This window comes from Orbicella franksi, chromosome 1 (assembly GCF_964199315.1).
Source record: "Orbicella franksi chromosome 1, jaOrbFran1.1, whole genome shotgun sequence".
In the NCBI taxonomy this organism is placed as follows: Eukaryota; Metazoa; Cnidaria; class Anthozoa; order Scleractinia; family Merulinidae; genus Orbicella; species Orbicella franksi.
This window is the reverse complement of record NC_138145.1, coordinates 39,609,824-39,625,794: the sequence shown is the minus strand read 5'-3', so window position 1 is coordinate 39,625,794 and position 15,971 is coordinate 39,609,824.

Sequence of the window (15,971 nt, the reverse complement as noted above, 5' to 3'; positions counted from 1 at the left end):
AAAACCCTCAGAGCAAGGTGCACCATGCCATCTCTCCTACTGGTAAAATCTCACATACCTTAAGATATCTATAATTCAAGAAGTTTCTGAAAGTTTGTCATCCAAGGCTTGAATTTTATCCACTGTCCTTGATCCCCAGTTGTCAATCCTCGGTCCTCACTCCGCGGTTCTCAGTCCTCGGTCCTCAGTCCTATCCTTGCTCCTTGGTGCTATGTCCTGAGTCCTGGGTCCTCTGTCCTGGGTCCATGTTCATCTTGTGCTCTATGTCTCTAGCAACTTGCCTGCAAATCCAATATGTATGTAGTAAGTATTTTGTACAGGACTTTTGCTAAACGTGCATGAAAAACAATGTGGAAGTATTTTCTCTTAAAATTTTGTTTGAGGAGTCTTGAGAATTTCACAACCTCCTAAAGGATTACCCATTAAAACATTTTTACCCCATCAAAACAAACTAATTCCTTAAACAATCAATCAATAATGTTCCTTGATGGGATAAATGATTCTGAACCAGACATTAACTCTGAAGCCAGAGGCAAGAAATTCTGAATGATTCCAAGGAATATTATTAACCCAGGAATCAATAAGCTTGAAATGAGCAACTTAAAATGTTCTCAACTGGGCAGGGGGGGGGGCATCTTAATGAAATGAAGACTCTGCTCTGCTCATTAGTCTCCTCAGTATGGCAACATAAAAATAGATACTTTGCATAAGCATTACTTGCAAAAAATTCCAGACGACTTCAATTTTGGACAAAAAGTGTCCAGAAATATAACCATCCAAAACTTATAACTACACTGTACCTGAAATTTTAAGCATCCAAAATATTTGCAGTATAGTATAAAGTACATATTTTCTTCTTGGACAACACCATCACATGTATGATGAAGCTAGAACCTGCATTAGGATTTGCCTGTTCTTTTTGGTTTCTCTTATGAGAATATCATACAGATCAATTCCATAAAATTTGCGTAAGCTATATTCCACTCATACTCAAAAAGGAGCAAAGAGGATGAGTGGGTGAGTGAGTGAGTGATGTTCCAGCTAAGTATCCCAAAATTAAATGTCTGAAATCTTAACGTCTAAAATTTTTTGCAAGACAATAGTAATGCAGTACCTTTGACAATTATTAAAACAAAATAAATGCTTATCAAAAACATATCTCATTCACTGTAAGTTGCATATAATTTTCAAAATAATGGCTGACACCTCATAGGGATGAATTACACAGTATGTTTAATATCCAAACTTCCACATTAAAAACTCAACAAAACCCTTTTCTTGGAATGACATTTCAAACAGCAAAACATTGTCAATTACTCATGATTCTGATGAAAAGGGAAATAATTTATAATCATACTAACCATGCTGGCATAAAGTGCGAACTAAATCTTCCATGTGGTCTGCTGGCATGGATTTGTATGTTCTCATCTTGTCAGGATACAGATTCTAAAAGATAAAAGACATGCATGTATTAAGTAATGTGTTTTAGTTCACTAGTCAATTAACCACAGTTGTTACAATATACAATGTAGCTTACACATAACATTAAGCAGCAGCCTTAGAATGGTATATGCATTAGACTTTGTATCTCAATGCTGGGGATTTTACTCCTCAATGCCATTGCCCAAATGACATGATCCTGGACAGGAAAACTTACTTTGACTCACAGTACATGTAACTCTTTCCACCCAGGTGTATAAACAGGTTAAACCTAGTGGTTAGAATACCCAGGAAATCCAGGGAGTAACCTTGAATGGATTTCATATAATCATGAACTGGCAGCCTCCCACACAGAAGGGAGGCCTGGGGGAGACATATACTAACCATGTGCATCTAGAGTGTGAACCTTATCCTCCATTTGGTTCAGTCTGCCTGAATAATATTGGTCTGTTCACTTTCTGGTGTGGATTTTCATAACACGGCATGTTGCAGGAATACTGATCCTTAAAGACAAAAGGCACTTTTTAGTTCACTAGTAAATTAATCACAAATTATTACATGTACTGTACTTGCAAATTACATTCTATTAGAAACACTCCTCCTTACAAATTATTGAAAACCACTGATCCCACTTGTGTCGATGTATGGCCATAGGGAATTACCTATGCTGCTAATTTGCAAAGACATGATTGTATTGTCCAGTGCATGCAGTGTAAGTAAATATATACAAGTCATGTACCCTGCAGAAGTATAACCACCATATACATGTTCTACAGGGTCTAATGCCTCCATGCTACAGTATAACTGTTAACACTCTAAAGAATACCAATTTCTAAAAAATAATGCACAGTCATGTACATTGTACAAATGTAAAAAATGCTAAAATCCAAGACTTGTCCAGACACTAAAACTCTTACAAGATGACAGCCAAATGCTTAACTACTACAAATGAATATGTTGACGACACATTTACAATCATGCCTGGCAATGCTAAAACCCTTGTTTAAAAATTTGATGCAGAGTAAGTTAAGCAAAATGTGCTATATGGTCTGCTCAAATAAACAATAATTTATAATGCAACACGTGAAAAATAAACAATTAAATTGAAGATATCATTTTCCTTTCAAGGAAAAGTTGGCATCCACAGGAAATGTGGACTATTCTGGACTAATCTGGCTAAAAGCTGGCTCTGAGATGAGAAGATTCACACTGAAATGAGGATTCCAAGATTTTGAAATCAAATCAAAAGTTTGACTGTGTCACCCAGGATTTTCAAGTTACCAATGTTCGCAACCCCTCGTACATATTTAAATTATACATACTGTACATTTGTATTTTCAAACTCAAACACCAGGTCAAACATCAGGGGCTACTTCTCTTCATGAACAACATTTCCTTTTTTCATTGAGTGATGGGTAGCTTGCCATCTACAAGTAGCTATAGCACACAATGTTGCTATGAAGTACATGTATCCAGGTATCAGAACAATCTCCCGCAAGTCACTAATTAATTATTATAAGTAACCTATTAGGTACCATTCAAACATTCAAAGAAAACATTAATTCATATCACTCACCATGACTCTTAACTTTTCTGTCTCTCATTCACATTCCATCTGACTTTAGTCTGGTCTTAGACCTTCTAGCCTTCTATTTGGTTTGGTCAGTTCTTTTATAAAAGACAAAATAAAAAGCCAGTTACATGTAGCCTCTCAGTATCAAAGGGCATAAGAGATTGTAGTATAATTTAATGTAAATAGACAGGAATCGTTTTTATACTTATATTATATCTTAATTTTAACAGTGTCCCCGATTAGTAAGCTTAAGGCTAGCTAAAAGACTAGACACTCAAATAAAATTATTATTATTATTATTATTATTATTATTATTATTATTATTATTATTATTATTATTATTATTATTATTGCATGTATTTAAAACAAGAAGTCCAGCAGTTACTGATAGTAGTACCTACAGAGCTGGATCTACATGTAGCCTCTCAGTATCAAAGGGCATAAGAGCTTGCATGTATTTAAAACAACAAGTCCAGCAGTTACTGATAGTAGTACCTACAGAGCTGGATCTACATGTAGCCTCTCAGTATCAAAGGGCATAAGAGCTTGCATGTATTTAAAACAACAAGTCCAGCAGTTACTGATAGTAGTACCTACAGAGCTGGATCTACATGTAGCCTCTCAGTATCAAAGGGCATAAGAGCTTGCATGTATTTAAAACAACAAGTCCAGCAGTTACTGATAGTAGTACCTACAGAGCTGGATCTACAGCAGAAATCCCTCCAGCCCCCTCCTCCCTCTCCCCCACTAGAGCACTGAACAGTGTTCCCCTTGCTGAGAATAACATGAATCATATTGTTTCACTTTAGAAAGCCTAATATAATTATTAATTAAATATAGATTTAAATGTGGGCAAACCTAAGAGCGGGACTCCTGGGCCAGGTTGTTCAAAGCCTGATTAAGCTAACCCAGGAAACGAGACAATTTTGATTTGAGTTTTCTGACTTTGCGGTGAGGTTTTCTGTATATTGTTTCCAAGGCCCTCTCTTTCGCGTTGGAAAAACCTCAAACTACACAAAACATAAGCAGTGAAAAAATTATATTTTGGTTAACTTTTAATCCTGGGTTAGCGTTAAACGTTTCTGATAACCCAGCCCTAACCACATCAAGTTAACCTTGCCTGAGCCTGTGATCCAATCACAACCCAGTTTGTGGTCAGCTGTCAACTTCAAAAAGCACGCAACCTTGATGAGCTCTAAACTTGAGCCCACCAGGTTATTAGTTGACACCACTTTGTTTATTGACCAGAAAGCATTTTTTGCACAGCAGATTACCCTACACTAGCTATATACTATCATAAAGTTTCAATAGTACCAATCCCAGATGCAACTGGACTTGCCATGAAGAAGCAATTGAAATACACGTAGAAGCTCAAAACTACTTCTTGCTGAAAATACATTCCAGAATTTGCTCCATGTGCCAATTAAACCCAACATTCACTAAAAAGTTTCAGGGAAACACTGGTTAGGAGCAAACTTGTGGTTTGACAAATCCAGTAAATTCAATTAGGTTCTACCAGCCAACATTAACTTCCTGCTTGTTTGGGTATTTCGGATAAATTCTTTGTAGAACCTCTGTGACTGGTTATACTTGTAGCCTTTACAAAACTTTCTGCAGGTCTACACCAAAATCATTACATCTTTTTTCCTTCAAAAATTGCCATATTTTCTTGGGCTTTTTGCATCATGGATGCATGTCTCTTAATTATCACTTCATTTCATCTTGTTGTATTGATGTGACAAGTTGATAACATTGTTTTCTCAATGCCTCAAACAGTTGCACAATGACATTGGACACAGTAAAAATTAAGACTACATTGTATAATGCAAATTATTATGTGAAATTCACACTGCAAAATCACTTGGTTGTCGAAGGTCATTCTCTCAATTGGTTGGTAATCCTTCCTTTTACATGTACATGTAGGTGCTCTCTTACTCTCCTGCATTCTTTTGTGTTTCACTAGATGAAGCAAGAAAAAACCAAGGGAGGCTACTATATAGTCTTAGATTCTATGACTAGCACACTTCAGATGAGCTTATGATCTCCAAGAATGATCTTGCTGCCAAACACACTTACCATGACTTTTAACTCTCCTGTATCTCATTCACATTCTTGACTGGCTAAATCTGAGCCTCATTTGGACACATCCTCCATTAATTTTGAGTGAGACTTTTATATTTTGATCTTGTCTCTCCATCAGGACCTTAAAGATGCAAACTGAGCATTAATTTTTACATGTATCTCATAAGGTATGACATTAGATAACTATTTAAAACTATAATTTTAAGTTACAGTAGTTACAAAGTGAGCTCAGGTTACTTGTACCGAGCTACACTGTATACAGTAGCAGATCTGGCAAGCAACCCTCCAATCTCACCCCCTTCCAAATTCACCCCCCCCCCCCCCCCCCCACCCACACTTGCCACTGCAGTATTGAGATTGAGATTCTCTTTTGAGAAGTTCTGGTCAAGGGATCTTGGATGTTAGCACAGGAGCAGTGCACCCCATTATAGAAGCATGTTCAACCGTCATGTACATGTACATGTGCATGCAGTTCAGTGATTTTTTGGTGGAGCTACCTATTTTGTCTCGTCTTTTTCTGCTATGGTCACCTGGCTTTTTCTGGTTCTTTGAAGTGAAATTTTCCATCAGTTGGCATCAACAAAGTGCTTTTAGTTTTTCTCCCAAGGTATTGACTTTTTATGGCCAGCTGTTCAACGAACAATAGTCTTGCATCATTCAAGTTTCCTGAGTCTCCAAACAATAATGAGCTTTTTTTACAAAAAATATCCATTGCACAGATGATGACAAGTGAGATTAGGAAATAATTTCACACGTGTTCTGGCAACATTCTAATAATTTTGCAAGCCTTCAATCGAGGGAAACTGTCAGAATGATTTTGAAAAAAACACACATGAAATTATTTCCTTATCTCACTTGTCAGATTATTTGATTACCAAAACCAATTTCTTAATTTCATGAGTATATCATTCGATTATGTATTAATATCATGGGTGACAAATAATTAATAATAATTTATTGATTGATTGATTATTGATTGATTGATTTATTAATTATGCTTACAATTCTGGATTTTTTCTTGTTTATTGTATCAAGAAATTTTGTCCCAAACATTGCCATGGCAAATTTGAATTTCACATGTGAAATAATAAATGGATGCTAAAATTTCGCACCAAAATAAGAAGTTATTTGTCACTCGTGATATTATCCAAATTACATGCAGTCTCAATAATTTTAGCACCTACAGGCATCTTTTAGGAATTTACTTTTGTGCAATTAAGACGCAGGCAAACAACAAGCCTACTCTCCGATATTCCTGTTCGAAGCAACGGCACGCGTGCCAAATGTGAGAAATTTAAATTTCCCGCGGGTATGAAGAGAAAAGCATAATTTGGAGGGGTAACCCGAAAACACTGACCCCCGGTCCGTGGACCCCCACAACGAACCGGGTCCGCGGACTACCTATGGACCGGTTCATGGACTACCCCTACAGACCCCCTCTATGGACCACCCTAAAATAGTGTAAAAATAATAAATAAAGATTTCACTTATGGGTTGTCTAATAGATTCAAACTCGTGTTGGTGATTTTTCGAGTGTTACACTGAGCAATGTAACAGACTTGTGTTTTTAACACCCCACCCCCACCCCCCCCCCCCCCAAATAAAAAATTGCCTAAAACCCATTTTCAGCATAAGGAGATGCCGATGTTAAGAAGGAAAGTTCTTACCTTCCATTCGTGGCTCAATCTGGCTATGGAAGGTATATCTTTAGGCCGTTTATTCTTGTTTGTATCTGTTATTCCGCTGAGAAAATTGTGAAGCCTGGAACGAGTTCATGAGCCCACAGGAGGATGGGCTCAACAAAATGGCAGAGGGGAAAGAACACAAATTTCGAGGCTTCCTGGAGGCTTCCCCGTACGCGTCTTTCGTATACTTTATGGCCACAGCAAAGGAAATGGCAATGTGTAATTATATAAATTGCACCCGAGCCTGAATCCAGGTCTGCCCATTTGCACAATGTAACGTTCAAAATTCCGCCGTCACGAGTAATCTATTAGACAACCCGCAACTGAAATATTTATTTATTATTTTTATTATATTTTGGGGGGTGGTCCGTAGAGGGGGTCCGTAGGGGGAGTCCGTGGACCGGTCCATAGGTAGTCCGCGGACCCGGTCCGTAGTAGGGGTCCGCGGACCGGGGATCCATGGGTGCTTACCATTTACAGAAACCATCCGGTTGGAAATTTCAGGCAAAAATATTAACCAGTTGAATGTGACGTTGCGGGAGAGGGAATCACTATTAAGTATATCCACATCAGCTAGAGAGACTTAAAAGAGCAGAAAAATAGCATCACCTCAAATCACAGCCCATATTTTCAGAAGCTTCCCAAACAGAATTGCACAAACCATTTGATTTTCCAACTGGAATTTCTGGTTTTCCCATGTAAATGGTAAGTACCCCATGTTTTCGGGTTGCCCTAATTTGGAGTATTTTATTCAGCCAAGTTAAATTGCTTACCTACGCAATAACAAGTGAGAAAAGCCCCGCAGAAAAACTGTCTTAACCAGCACCCTATTATGTTTTAGTTTACCTCGGGTAGTTCTGAGTCTTGCATCAGCTAGGAATTGCCAGGCTGTTGTCGGCGGTGAGCGTTTGTAAACGTGGTTTTTGTTTCAGTGTTTTGCAGCTGCTGCAGCTATTTTCCTTTGCACCCAAATCCAACCAGACGAAGAAAAATATCATTCAAAACTCAACTAATATCATAAAAGGCCTTTTCGTCACAGCTTCAGCGTCTAAATATGTTCATATTATCAAAATCTGCTTAGAACCATCTACCGCCATGTTGGATTCTCTTTCGTTCCCAGTTTCTTTGGGTCGAAACGGACCCGTCACGGAAAAAAATTGGCCGGGAACACTGTTTCACTCGGGAACTAACGCAAAATCACGTTCACTTTAGCGATGAATCGCACCTCGGTCCGTTTTGGGAAAAGCCGTGCTCGAGATCTTGAGCACAAGACCAAGGACCGACCAAGTTCGGCATTTAGCGTGTCCGGCCAAATGACGATTTGAAAGGACACATGACCTGACCTGTTAAAAAGGAAAAATTATATCCAGCACTGCATTGGGTTGACGTATTTTAGACTGACGAGAAGTAAAACAAAATAAGGGCGCAGACAACGATATGAAACGATACGCCCAAACAGATTAAAGGCTGCAGAACGCTGGCAATGGCCGCCATCGAAGGACCCGCCGAATGCTATTACATGTGTACCCAGTATACCTATAGGGCAAATTATGCTCCGGGAGGTCTGTTAAGTGTCATCCCGTATACATGCATAGCGGGCCTTATGCATAGACCCACAAAAACTTACGGAGAGGGAAAGGGAGGAAAGACAAGTTTTGTTTCTTACACGCGTATAAAAATGTTTCCTTAACGGTCAGTACCTCTATACTAAGAAATAACTAGTGAGTTTCGTTTGGGATTGAACTGTGTTTTAACAAGGAAAAATGAAATAGCTGATAATTGTGGAAGGCCACTTCGCGCAATGTTACAGATAATAGACAACAGATGGAAAAGCCGCTTGAGAAGTTGCACATAATCAAGACAAGCTAAAAGTATCGCGTGCAATACACGCCGAGGTTGTGTCCTGCAATGTTGTTTAGACAGTTAACGCAAGTTAAAAATGTGTCACACAATGTTATAGATAGTAAAAACACGTCACTTTTATATTACCTTTATTGCACAGGATGTTGCAAATAGCTAAGACAAGTCGTACTTGTTGCGCGCGTTAAAACTGTTTTGCGCAATGTTTAAGATATCTGTTTTCCAAGCCGCAGCAACACGCAAATTGTATCAGATTTATGCGGCGTGGATAGCGAAATGCCATCACGTGAGAAGTCAATCTTTGAAAACTACGACTGCAGGGACCAATGCCAGAGGAAAAAAACAGCCGTGTTGGTAAAAAGCATGGATTAAACTGGTCTCCATTTGGGGTTAGAGTTGCCTCCATCCTGGCCACAGTTCCAGCAACCTCGTGCTCTGCTGTAAGGTCTTTTAGCGCCCTTCCGCGTATTAAGACATTTTTAAGATCCAATAGGACAAGACCGACTTAGTAGAATCGCTGTCATTACAATTGAAAGAAAATAAGACAAGGGATTATCTACTGATATATTTGCACGTTGAAGTTATCTTTATACTTTTTTCCACGTTTTATCTCTCACTTCGTGCTTTTGTAGATTAGAAATTTTGATCTCGATTTACCGAAAGTATTTGTACTATTTTGATCGCGCGTGCTCTCACGGCTTGGTGAATTAACACGACTTCACAAGCTAAATCGTCTTTCATCTGAGACCAACAATTTTTATTCGCGCGAGTTATGTTCAACACCCTCCCTCCCTCCCCCCCACCCCCACTGTTTCCAACATAGTTTTTCCCTACGACGCAACATATGTGGCACCTCATGAGTCCGTGCGATAGGAGTTGTTCTTTATTGATCCGTGGAAAACCTAAAGTAGCCGGAATTCTCATGCGCACGTTTTAAGGCGAACATACAAGCTGGTAAGGCAGGGAGGCTGGAAGGAAATAATGAACCAGAGACTTGGGACGAGTTTACTCAGCAATGGCTAAGTAAGAGTTCAAAGACAACAACCAGTTTACTTTGCTTAATACATAGAATGTCATATTGCAAAAAAAAAAAAAATCAATTAAACTTAAATAAGCAAAAAGAAAAAAAAATACTTAAAATAGTCAGAACTAAACGAGCTGAGTAGTTACAAGGATTATTATGCTTTAAATCGGTTGTAACAAAAATAAAGAAATGAGGAGGGAGAGAAAAAATATAGATATAGATATAGATACAGATATAAATATGTATGTTCAGGATGTTTCAATCAACTGGATCAAACTGTCATTAAAATAACGGAGCGTTGGATGATAATAATCACTCACAAGCTCACAGGTAGAAGTTTTTAGTACAATGATTGCACAATTATCCTACACAAGATGTAACCAGCCCTTTGTTTAATTTTCGTTTTTATAAAGTAAATTGATCAAGTATTAAATCTGTAATAATGCAAAAGGAAAGAAACTACCCGATCATGCTATTAAATTTTCTCTAAGATCATTAGGGTGCTAACCATTTTGCCAAAAAATTCGCAAATCTCAGCTGGAAATAAAATCTATTGCAAAAAGAGCATGCCAGAATAATCTTGCTTACAGTTACGGATAATTCTATCTATGGGTTTTTCCTTTTTCAAGGTTGGAACGTCCATAATGGAATGTCCGTACAATTTCAGACTACTTCTCCTTTCACGTAATCTTTGAGAGCAAGCCTTCGTATGATTTTTGTTGGCAATGTGAATAGTAAGCGCGATCTATTTTGGTATGCTGTTCGATTGGATTTAGACATCAGTCTTTCCATTAAAGGCCACTTTATAAACGAATCCTTGAGGTAAAATGGTCAGCACTCTCGTAAACCCCAAAATTGCTGTCGACATAGGGCGGGGTTTAGCCCTCTCGGCAAATATGGTGATTATTAAAGATGAATCAGTGTCAGGCTCACTGAGTCTGCGCTACAGTTAACGCCCTTATTAGGCAACATCGGCTGCAGAGGACTGGATAGCCTGGAAGCAGAGAGGCTACAGTTCAATTCTCCACTAGAAGAACTGACCAACTGAACGATGATGAGTTTTGGCAACAAACCAGCTTTCCTCAGGAAATTAACCGCTGCTCCTCAGCTTGAGGAGATCAACAACCAAACAAATAACAAGAAAAACTACAACCAGTCCACAATTACGCCGGTATCTGAATAAGAATTATAAACAGTCAATATGTGTTAGGGAAGGTCCATTATATTTTTGGGCGGAGATTTGGCAATTACAAAAGCAAGGACTGAAAACGGAGGGAACACATGGTCAAAGCGAACCATGAAAAAGAAATTTGTGGAAACAACATTGCAAAAAACTCTTGTACGAACTTAAGTAAGAAGAAAATTCTTGCTCAGAAAAATTGTCCACCTTACCCTGCCTCAAAAATAGGATGGTTCATTCCTCACACTAACACAATCATTATTAGCTTGTGTTGTAGTTCAGTTTGCGTTAAGTAACAGAAGTAACATAAGAACCACTCTTTAGTTTAAAGGAATACTTCAATATATACATAGTTAACAGAAGGAAATGGTTAAGAAGGCCGGTAAACATCAAAGAAGCAAATAAACAGACTAAGATTTATGTTGGAAGGACTTTCACCCTGGACATCTTTTATTTTATGCTCACTGACTGGGCATAAATTGCATAATCGCAATGCTTCTATTGGTTAGTTGTATGAGCACACGTAACCACCTCTTGTATTTTGCCAGGTTTTGTGCAGGGTGAACCCCCAAAATAGCAAACAATAACGTACAACAAAGAACTTTAGCAAGTTTCTTAGCCATTTCCCTCAGTTAACTATTAGCTACTAGCTGCTTTGATATGTCAGGTTTTCTAGCCAAAAACAGAGGCAGCCTTCATAACAATCGCTCGTATACGTAATAAATACAACACGTAACACTTAAAGCGATGTCCAGTAGAAGAATTTACACGTTTAAGTCCGAGGGATAAAACTTGGATTACTTATTCCAAAACAGCAAGATACTCACTCAGAATACTTTTCCCTGCAAAGAGAAATGGTTCAAGTCTTTAATTTCCAGCTGACACTTGCCATGGCTTCCAAATGTGACAAAAACTGATGTCACTTCTTCCGGGAGCAATGATTTAAACACAAGGAGAAAGGGTGTTCCGCCCTGTTTAAGCAATGGTTTGAAAAAAACCGTATGTACTAAAAGATGTATAAAAAGTGTTTAAAGAAAGAAATACCCTAAATGCTCTCTTACCGCCGCCGCCCCCTCCCATTTCAAATACTGAGTCGAAGCCGGAAGTGTTTCCGGACAAGTCAGATAGAAGCCAGTTAGTTGCGATGTCAGTGTAGGTACAAATTAGCGGAAAGACTATAGGATGAATATCCGGGGGGGAGTACTCTCTTATGTGGGTTATATACGTACGTGCGGCCCCAAAGGGTAGAGTTTTTCAGCCGTTTTCGGGTCATAAATAGGGTATTGATTTTGGCCGTTTTGGTTATAAATAGGATGTGGTTTTCGCACTCTAGTGTTGAATTGGGTATGTTTCTTAGAAGAAGCTACTTTTTCATCATTAGCAATAAGATCGTAAAACAGAAGCCCTTCAAAACTTATGTTCAGGGCAACTGTGTCAGCCGCAACGGTCATAAATATGCTATCGAGTTTTTGGTCAGGTCATAAAAAGAGTACTAAAAACCGCAGATTTTGGTCATAAATAGGGGCAGGGGTTTTGGGAAGTCGGCCGCACACCCCCAACAAACTTCTCTAGTAGTACCCCCCCGGGGTGAGTATATTTGAGCCGGAAACTGGTTACAAATTTAAAGATCCTTGAGAGCCAGAAGTCCGTGATGAGCCGCTAAAATAGTGAGATTTGAAAGACCATGAAACCATTTGAAGATTAACATTGAACTCCCTTTTTTTTTTACGGTTTACGGGAAAAAAAATGCCCTTTTTGACGGTCTGCGGTTGAATTTTAGGCTGTTTGGTGGCTGACGGTTAAACCCATTGAGGCTCTCTATGATTTATTTAGATGTGCCATTTTGTTTGCCATTTTCTCTTGTTGCCCCTTATCTTGCAGATTCTTGCAGGGGAACTCCCTCGGGGGTGGGGGACTCCCATGAAAGGACGGGGGTGCTCGTCGTACCTATAAGAAGTTAAAAAAAACCGGTTTTTGTATCTCGGTTGTTCAGCCTCAAAAGGTCCACAGCGGGAGCTTTTGCGGTTCCTTTTAGGGCGTTGAGCGGAAAAAAAATATGACAGGAGATAAAGTAGCCTGTGTAGCTTGTTTCGCCGCTCGTTATCGCGGCTTCGCCGCTTTCTTAGCGCGCTCAAATTGCTTGAAAACCGCCAAGCTACGCAGGCTAGAGATAATGTGTTGTTTTAGAATATGAGTACCTCTTAGGGGTGAAAAATTTAAGTCACGCCCCCCGGGGTAAACTACTTCATTGTTATTGGCTATATCATGCTACGTATTAGCTTATAACACTAAATATTAGTGGAGCTCCGAGGACCCGAAGGGGCCGCCAAGCGGAGCCCCATCCTCATACAGAAATCCATGAGTAGTTTTCTCATGGTTATCGTGGCTAGCGGTACTGCTCGTGGGCGCGTACGCACGACGGCGACGGCGACGGCGACGACGGAGTCGCGCAACATGGGGGCCATACTCCAGATAATAGGGTGACAGAGACATGCAGCCTTGGTTTACCGCGTACTTCTTTGATATTGGACATCCATGTTATGATCAATTTTTAACGCTTTCAGTTTTCAGGCTTCTCTTCTACTTTTCAGAATAAAAGGTCCTGTTATTGACGCGCATTCATTTTGGTTTCATTTTGATCGACGCACCAAAACCAGTGAGTATAACCTTACAGTTTTCCTCCATAATTAAATACGGGATTGGTGTAAACGTAACGTGAACAGGTCCTTTAGATCACGTGATTGATAAATGCAAATAATAACCGGTGTGAGTAGGACGTAGATTTTTCGCAAGCACGGAAGAATTTTTAATGTGATCCTTGTTATACGTTTTTAAACTAGGGTAATCCATTTATAAATTTACATACTGTATTCTTAAAATAAGACGATTTAAGGTAACCCCATTTTACATAAGACCGACAACTTACCATCAGGGATAATTTTGGCAATATATACGACGTCGGGATCTCGGACTTGACACAGCTGTCTTAACGATGGTAGAATTTTAAACAGTCTTTAAGCTAAAAAAACGTCTCAATTTAAAGATTTTAGTTTTTACACAGTAGCCACGACGTTCAGACAATCATTGAGTGACGGGTAAATTGCAAGCTCCACCGTTGGCTGGTAAACAACAAGGTTTTTGGATCTGTCAGTTTTGATGTCTGTTACCATTGGACAACCGGGGAGAGTTTATAAATCGATCATATCGTACAAAAGTACATCATACAGAGGCAACTGACGAAAAGTTTATACACGGTTTTCTATATTTGACAACAAAACCATGACAAACGTAATTTTCATTAGTTGCCTTGTCTGAAAGTCCATTTACACTGAAGTGGTTTTTAAACCTGACAAGCTTCAGAAGATCAAACAAAGATGCTAAGATTTATATTGAAAGGTCTAGGTCGACTGTGAACAATCTTACGAACACAGTGCATAAGTTACATAACCGAAACGTTTGTGTTGGTTAATCTATAAGACAGAATTGAGTAATCACCCATTGTGTTTTATGCACGGTTAAACTAAAGAACGAACAATAACATACAACGAAGAACTTTGTCTCGCTTGCTAACCGATTCCGTGTATAATTATTACCTATGGCCCAAAACTCAGTATCCTTTAAACGCTATTGGACTTTACTGTCTGTATTTAACAAAGAATGGGCATAGAAAAATGCAACTTGCTTTCAAGTGATTTTATATGATTGTTTTGCTCCATGTTTGACACTTATTTCAATTTTAGTTTGTGTTGACTTCCTATTGGAGCTCCTATTGTCTCACAGGGAAAGCCCCTCCCAGTGCTGTTTCAGTTTCTATCAATTTTGGTTTCATTTTCGTCAGAAGACTGAGAAACTGTTCAACGTAAGTTTGTGAACTGTAAACTGTCTATGACTGATAGCGTTCAGTGCACACATAACAAGTATAGCTGATTTTTATTGCTTTAAATTTACACTAAGAGAGGTTTGCATGAATCGCGTGACTGCTTTTCTTCTTGCTGTAAGAGTTATTAGTGAGTCACGCGAATAATTGTTTATAAGCATCGTTTATGCAGTAATAATTTGCTTAACTTTTCCTTCTCTTCTCTTTTTCAGAGGGAAAGGTCTTGTTACAGACGCGTATTCAGTTTGGTTTCATTCTGGTCGACTCACCAATACCAGTGAGTATTAACATGAGATATAAATCGAGATTTGAATAGCTCTGATATGCTTTGTTAAACTGAAATCTTTAAGTAAACTGTTCACAGTCGATCTACTTTTTAAACGTAGACTAGGGTATCTAAAAGATAGTAATGCTGCGGCACATTCTGTTGGTAGTGACATATTTAACGCCGTGATTCATTTATCTGCGCGTTCCAAGACTTACATTAACTGTTATTTCTCAAAGTAGTGTCAAATCGTGGTGTCACTTAAAATCTGTCGTTGTATGCATCAACTTCATGCATGATGACGCATCGATGGCGAGGTGTGACAAAGGATCGAGACAAAAAAGCACATTGTGATCTGAAGTATGTCTGGGCATAAAACGATACACATCAGCCTCCTCTTTACCAGATCACGAAAATCGAAAGATGTGGAAATTGTAGGAGCAGAAATCTAACTTATAAATTCTGTACTGGCACGCATTAAATATCTCTAGAACTCGACAGAAGAACACAGACTGTGTCGAGAACGTGTCCACCGCGATGTGTGAAAATGCTCAAGCTTTAGCTTAAAGTCCTCTTTCGATGAAAAGGAATAGATTGCAGCATTTATGAAATCAGCGTGTTCCACGGTTTTCGTTTGTTTTAATTATTCTACAGGCTTTAGTAAAGACGATTTCTCTTCATTTAAGAATTCGGCGAAGGAGGCGAGACTGCTAAGAAATGACATACTAAGATTAAGATGTCACAATTAATCGTCCAGATTTACAAACTTTCACATACTGCATAGCAAGCTAAGAGTTGTGAAAGTCAAGCACGATCTCCTTCACATCGCTTTACAGATAAATCAGAGCAAACTTTCTCAGTGGAATCCACGCGAAAAAGGACGACGGCTCGACGAGTATGACATCCTCGTGTTGTTCGTGGCGTAATGCACTCCAGTAAAAGTGGCGCAGTGCAGTCTGGTTAACTGCAATGCATTCTGGTAAAA